Raw genomic sequence first — 8458 nt, 5'->3', positions numbered from 1 at the left:
AAAGATGACCATGAAGGGAAAAAAAAAAACCTAAATTTTAGGAATTGTCTTTTTTAATTCAAAATGAAATTTGTTATTTGACATTTATGACCTTAAAGTTACCCTTCATTAATGAGGGTATTTTGAATCACAAAAAAATCCATTTCAAAGAGGGCAATTCTAAAATGGGCCCCACCCCCACCATCCAATCTTCCTAATGACATGTTGGTGGAAATATTTTCAAGGGTGGGAAATGATTTAGCAACACTATTGGGAAATATCAAATTAAGGTATAACAAAACAACTTTTTCAATGTATATATACTAATTTATTTCCCTCTATATAAGTAATGCAATCTATTAATTCGATTCTTTCCTTTTTCTTAATCAGTTGCAAAAGCTTCAACGAATTAACAGAAAATAGATTGGTCTTGCAAAGAATTTGGCTCTCTCCATATTTCATTCATCCAGTCCTACTAGATGACAAAGCAAAAAAACTAATTTTTTCATGTTATGAAGCAAAGGATCCCCATGCACTATTCATAATTGGGACGTACAAATACTTCTTGAATCAAGAAGTCGTTGAAGGAAAAAGATTGATTGAAGAAGCTGTTGCATGTGGTGATTTCATTGCAACCTATATTCATGGAGTCATTCTACTTTGTAAATCAAATCCTAAAGGCATAGGTAACCTTTTGGAAGTTTTAAATGATGAACAAGGGAGGCTTAGGCTTCTAAAAGGTTACCCATCAAATTGTTAATCATTCCTTTGTTTCATGATTAGGAATTGTCAATGATTCATGGACCTGATAAATGATTGGGCCAAAATGGGTCCTAATAGCCTAGACTACAAGAAATGGGGCAAGATCGAAGTATCAACTTTTAAAGGAAAATGCAAAAAAGTTAAAGGACCCAGATCCTGAAGAAATGAACAAAAATCCCACAAAATGACCCAACATTAATTACACTCTAGTCGAACCTGCTAAAACCTTCCCTTATAAACCATAAATCTCTCTCTCTCTCTCTCTCTCTCTCTCTCTCTCCCTTCCCCATCATATCTTCCTCTCAATCTCTCTCTACTAGCTCGCCTACCTCCACCCCCACCCTGATTTATTGTGGTTGGGCTCCAAGAAAATTTGAGTCTCATCGACCCATTGCCACTAATTTATATAGAATATTTAAAATCCTTGAAACACCGTTTTCAAACTGCACCCAAAAACACGTGAAATTTTTTGTCCATCTCCATGTCAAATCTTCCCATTCCTAACTCCACTGTTTTCCCTACCAGATTCACTTCACATCAAATCATCATAATGGACTTTATAGCACATGATTATTGTTTTAGTGGACTTAATAATCGCATGATATATTGCTTTAGGTTTTTCCTTAAAATTGTTGCAATAGTAACTTAAAAGTGTTAAATTATTACATCAACAATAATAAGTTGCAACAACTTATAATTTTCATTTTAATAGAAGATTTAATACATTTAGGATTTATTTTTTATTTTTTTTGCAATAACTTAAAATGAAGAAATTTTATAAATTGATATCAAATATTTATACAATCTATTGCAATGAAAATTTTGAACTAATAGCTTATTGCAATTAAGTTATTATTGGAATAATTTGATTTAAATTTTTTTACAATCTATTGCAATGATAAACACAAAACTGAAACAAAGAAACCATTGCAATAACTTGATATCTATAGTCTACCATCCAATGGTATGTTTCCCATGTTAGGCATAGCTTGGACATACGCCTTACCAACAAATTTTGAAAATTAAACTAACAAATCCACAACTTATATATAATATTATAACTATGAAATTAACTATACATAATTTGCTTTCTAATTATAGTCCGTAGATAGAGTCATTAGAAATTTATAAATTTTATGACGTGCATACAAAGACAATACATTGCAACTAATTTTTAGCTTCACCTCCACTTGGTCTTTTTTTTTCTCTCTTAGGTGCACATACACCTACAAACCACCACCTCTTGCTCTCACCGTGGCACTGCTACTGGTGCTCCTGGTGGTAGTGATGGACTTGATAATGGTGGTGGTGTGGTGGACCAATGGATAGAAATTTCATCTTTGCCCAGTACCCTAACCAAAAGGCAACCATGACTTAAACACACATGAGGATCGTCCAAGTGGCGATGGTAATGGTCTAGTTGGTATCAAGTTCTTCAGGCCAATGGGGCTGATGCGCAACACACGTTTGGTTTGTTTTGTGGGATCAATGGGTAAAAATTGTGTTGCCAAAAAGGGAGCCGAAGTAGGTCTACTAGGGAAAGCAGTGGAGTTGGGAAGATTCGACATGGAGATGAAGATTCTTTCTTTCTCTTTTGCGAAAAAAATTCACATGTTTTTGGGAAACATAACTTGATATCTATTGCAATGGTATATTTGTTGCAATTTCATGTTTGTCATTGCAATAAATTGTAAAACAATTGATATCAAATTATTTCAATAAGATATTAGTTCAAAATTTTGGTTGCAATAGATTGCAAAAATAATTGATATCAATTTATACGATTTCTTCATTTTAAGTTATTGCAAAAAAAATTTCCTAAATGCATTAAATCTTCCACTGCAACTAAAAATTATAAGTTGTTGTAACCTATTATTGTTGATGCAATAATTTAACACTTCTAAGTTACTATTGCAAAAAGTTTAAGGCAAAACCTAGGCAATATATCATGTGATTATTAAGCCCACTAAGATGATAATCATGTGCTATAAAGTCCAATGAAAATTTGATGCGAAGTGGGTTTGACTGGGAAAGCAGTGGACGTGGAGTTGGGACTAGGAAGATTCAACTTGGAGATGTACAAAAAATTTCATGTGTTTTTGGGTGCAGTTGGAAAACAGTGTTTCGAGGAATTTAACTAATTTATATTGATTGGTAGTGATGGGCTAATAAGACTATAAGTTTCTTGGAGCCCAACCACAGTGGAGGTAGGCGAGCTAGTACAGAAATATTGAGAGAGAGAGAGAGAGAGAGAGAGAGAGAGAGAGGTTTGCGGTTTATTAGGGAAGGTTTTAGCAGGTCCGACTAGAGTGTAGTTAGTGTTGGGTCATTTTGTGGGAAGTTTTGTTCATTTCTTCAGGTTTTTGGGTCCTTCAATTTTTTACTTTTTCCTTTAAAAGTTGATACTTGGATCCTGCCCCATTTCTCGTTGTTTGGGCTATTTGGGCCAATTTCTTGTAGTTGATACAGTTTTTCAATTTCTCATAAAAAATTTCTTAAAATGGATGACCAATATATGCATAACAGCACCTGGACCTTACTACTATCTGACCCATTGTTAATGTTTTAACCATTAACAATTATTAGAGAAAAAGCTTCAATATATACTCCTAAAATGGGCCCCACCCCACCATCCAATCTTCTAAAATGGGCCCCAATATATATTAATGTTAGCTTTTCATACAAATTAAATTATTTAGATTTTTGTTTTTATTGTTTTTCAGAACTAATGAGTATATATTTTTATGCAGTTTCTATTTTAGATATGTTGTTTGTGAAGATCATGAACGTAACAAACTATAATTAAGCTAAATGATTCAATCCACCTATCTCCATTCAATTTAGGAGATTCTATTGAACCAATTTATTATTTTATTTTGTGTTGTATTTAATAGAATTTCATGGATACTGATAGTGAATTGATATTATATATGTAGTGTCTAATAGTGATTTTCAAAATTATATACATGACAACAGTGTAATGAGAAACATGGTATAACCAATCTCATTCAAATTGCAAGGAAAACTCATTTTTGTACCTCTAAATGAGAAACATGGTATAATCAATCTCATTAAAATTGCAAGGAAAACTCATTTTTGTACCTCTAAATGTCATAGTCGAACTAATGTCCTATATAATTAATAACTCAAACTAACATCAATAGAACCACAAAAATTCATCATTCCTGTGCTTAAGCATGGGTTACATACTAGTCTATATATATATATTAATAGGTAAAACTAGGGGAAATCCAATTATATTTCAAATTAAAATTCAATTGAAGTGTAAATTTGCGCCATGTGTCTCATCTAATCTAAATTTTTTTAATTGTTGTTCCAAGTTAGTTAATTCAATATAGAAAAAAAGGGATCCAATATAAATAAAATTTTGTAATATATATATATATATATATATATATATATATATATATATATATATATATAACCAAATTTTAGAGAAAATTTGATTAGAATCAAAATTAGATTTTGCCTTTGTTAGCTTTTCATACAAATTAAATTATTTATATTTTTGCTATTAGTTTTTTTTTTTATTTTAAATAATGAGTATTTTTTTTATACAGTCTCTATTTATATATTTTTTATGTGAAGATCTTGAACGTAACAAATTGTAATTGAGCTAAACGATTCTAGGCACCTATCCCCATTCAATTTAGGATATACTATTGAACCAATTTATTATTTTATTTTGTGTTAGATTCAATAGAATTTCACGAACAGTGATAATGAATTGATATTGTATATGTAGTGTCCAATAATGATTTTCAAAATTATATACATAACAACAGTGCAATGAGAAACTTGGCATAACCAATATCATTAAAATTGCAAGAAAAAATCATTTTAGTACATCCAAATGTCTTGGTTGAACTAATGTTCTATATATTTAATAACTCAAACTAACAATAATAGCACCACTACAATTCATTATTCTTGTGCATAAGCACGTGTTACATACTAGTTGAGTATAAAAATTGAAGAGTCCAAATCCAATTAGATTCTAAATTAAATTTCAATTGGTGTCTAATTTTGCGCTACATGTCTATCTAATTTTTTTTGTGACAAGTGAATTATTGGGTGCAAAAATCAAAGAGTCTAAATCTAATTAAATTCTAAATTTATATATATAGTTTTAAAAGGTGTAAGCTAATATCGCATATAATTCCAACCTCTTCTCAAAAAATGGTATAATATTAATCATGTAATTGTGAATGTTTTAAATTATACATGAGCATATGCACTGGATTACACACTAGTGTATATTTAAGTTCAAATCTAAGAGAAAATCTAAGTAGATTTTATAATTGAAGTCAATTATGCACCATGTGTCTAGATTAAATTTTTTAATTCTTGTGACAAGTGAGTTATTTGGTAAGAAAAGCAAAGAGATTTGCTCTATAATCCCTAGAAAGCCCTTTTAGGTTCTCTTTATAATTTTTTGTCCTTTTTCCCTCTCCTTCCTTAGTTCTAGAGTTCATCCATTTTGCGTTAAATTAATTTTCTTACTTTTGATGCCAAAATTGAGAAGTCACAACCAGCTATTTAGGTGAGTTTTGTGTAGTTCATGATATTCAAACACTCTTTGAGTTAAAAGTTGATTTCTCTATCAAATTGTAAGTGGATTTTATTTTTAGTTGATAATATAGAAACTAGAGGTGGCTTGATGCATTTAAGAGCATAAGGCGAAAGTTGATTATCTTGTTTTAGACACAAAATTACTACAAATTAACATGAACTACGTAGAATTTTTTCTTTTTTTTTTAGAAATTTTATAGATACAAAAAATTTGACATAACTTTTCACACTTGTTCTTTATCTTGAAATTTTATAGATAAAAAAAAAAAAAAAATTCACAAAATTTTTCACATTTGTTGATATGGTAGATTGATAGTGATAAGTAAAAAAGTGGTGTTAATGGTAGACCTAGATGAAAATTAGTAAAAATTTGCTAACTCAATTTTTATTATTATTTTATTTTTTAGAAGTGCAACATTTACAATATTTTTGAGAACAAATCTTAGGTTTTAAGTTGCTTCTTGTTTTCTATTTGAAAACACCACTATAATTATTTTTTTACCATCAATAATAGGTTATAACAACTTGCTACTTAGCATTTATTGCAAAATTGTTGTGAAAAATATTGTGGACGTAGTATCTTTCTCTCCTTCCTGTTTGCTTTTCATTTGATAAAAAAATATTATTTTATTTATTGATTATAAATAACCCTATTGGTTAAAATTTGAGGGCCTTTTTTTTTACTTGAGGCCTTACGCGACTGCAAGTATTACTTCTACAATTCAGCCAGGCCGATAGAAACACTTTTCAACTTAAAGTTTATGGTTGTTTTTCATTATATTTTGAATTGGATATATTTTTTTTGTGTGTAATTGATGATTTTGAAACACTTTTCGTGTTGAAGTTAATCTCTTTCATCAAATCATAATTGAGTTTTGTTTAGCTAATGATATTCAATTAGTTTTCAAGTTTAACATTTTTCTCTCCATTAAATTATAAGTGTGTTTGTCTTGTTAATGATATCGAATTACTTTTCAACTTAAAGTTCATTTTTTTCCCATCAAGTTGGAAGTAAATTTTGTGGTATTGGTGACATTCAAACTCTTTTCATGCTAAAGCTAATTTTTTTAATCAAAATCATAACTTAGGTTTTATATGTACTTGAAATTAATGTTTTGGGAGGAATCCACAAAATGGTTTGAAGAGGTTGTCCGACATAGGCAAAGTGATCCATTTATATTACTTACTGTGAAAGTCCACATGATCACTTCATTCACATAGGAAAGACCAAATCATATTATAAGTTCATAACCCTAGTCCACTCCCATTTTGGCCAGAATAGATCTACTAATATTCTAGCATTACTATCGTTGAATGCATTTGTGCGTAAACATAGATTACAATCTAGTATATATTTAAAATTCTTTTTTATTTGAGGGGAAAAATTCTATTAATATTAACAATTTACATTTCTTAAATCTTTTAATGAAATGTAATATATATGAACCAACATTATAGTAGTTTTTTTTTTTTCTTTTTTGAGAAAACATAATAGCTTAGACAAAGTATCAATAGAGTATTTTCTCAACAAAAAAAAAAAGTATTATAGTAGTAAATACATTTATTTTCATGAATTAATTATTTAGAAGTGATGCACTAGTCATTTATGTAAAATGAATGTTTATGATTATTTCCTCCTAAGGATTATGGAGGATTGTCTTCATTTTGCATTTATATCAATGTATTAAATATTTGTCATGTATAAATAGGGTAAATGCATTTATTTTCAAATATTAATAATCTATACATGGTGCACTAATTATTTTTATAAAAGATATTTATATGTTTATTTTATAAAATTTAGATAATAAGCACTTTATTTGATACTTATTTAAAAAAAACAATAAAAAATTTGATTTGGAATGTGACATTCTTCCTTATGTATGTTATAAAATAAAGAAAATATATAAAACAGAGTAAGAAGAAAACAAGGAAAATATATTTAAATACATGTATCAAAGTAGTCTTTATCCATCTTAAGTTGATATATCTTAACTCTATACAAATTACATCAAAGCATTCCCAAATATATATATAGTCTCAGGATGCCTGATGGGTTTAAGGGATAAGAATGCATTAATGAGCACAGTAATAATAAGATAAGGAGTGAATGGTATATATCACCCACGTAAAGTAAACTTTACATTGTCCAAGTAGACTTTATTTCTAGCAATATATATAAGCCAACACTATAGTAGCATAAATTTGTCCTATATGTAATTAAACAAATTATTAATAGAATACATGCATTTAAATCATGTATTAATTGCTTATAAATGATGGACTAATTTTTTACCTAAGATAAATTTTAATGATTATTTCCTTAAGAAGAAAATACAAATATTTTCATTTAGCCTTCCACCTTATCAAAACTTTATATTTATATTAATATATTACTTTTTTTTTATACAAGATAATATTTCTACTCTAGCTTAATTTAAGTGTATATATGTGTGAAGCTCCCTATTGAAAACTTGAACCCCGGCCCTTGCCCCCCATACCCCACAAGCATTCATACTTGTGGAGTGATTACCGCATCAAGGATGCACGGTGGTATATTAATATATTACTTGTTATGTGCTGAAGGGGTAAATGCATTTATTTCTAAGTATTAATTATCTATAGATGGCACACTACTTAATTTTGGAAAATAAATTTATATGGCATCTTTATAAAATTCATATATAAAAAAATTTATTTGAGATAATATTTTTTTTATTAAAAAAACATTGATTTAAATTTGAAAATTTTCCTCATGCTTAGAGCATTCATATCAATCTCACCAATTTAATATTTCAATAAAAATTTATCTAAACTCAACCAAAACAAGCGCACATTAGCCTCACTAAATTAACTAAAGTTTTTAAAGATGATAATCTCATCTCTACATGTAGTGAGCCTCTATTCTCGCTACATTAAATTTCAATGTGGATAAAGTATTGAGGTTGATATATGTGTATGAAAATAATAGATAGCTAAACTAACAAAAGTATAGTTTTTTGGATTATTTTAGCTAAATATTTGAGGAAATTGATATGAATGTCTTTAGTCACTTTAGTATTGATTGAAACAAAAAAAAAAAAAAAAACAAAATGCAAAAATAAATTTAATAATACATTCAATC

The sequence above is a fragment of the Castanea sativa genome, chromosome 3, assembly GCF_040712315.1.
Source record: "Castanea sativa cultivar Marrone di Chiusa Pesio chromosome 3, ASM4071231v1".
Taxonomy (NCBI): domain Eukaryota; kingdom Viridiplantae; phylum Streptophyta; class Magnoliopsida; order Fagales; family Fagaceae; genus Castanea; species Castanea sativa.
The sequence above is the reverse complement of the archived record's forward strand: the minus strand, read 5'-3'. Positions refer to the sequence as shown.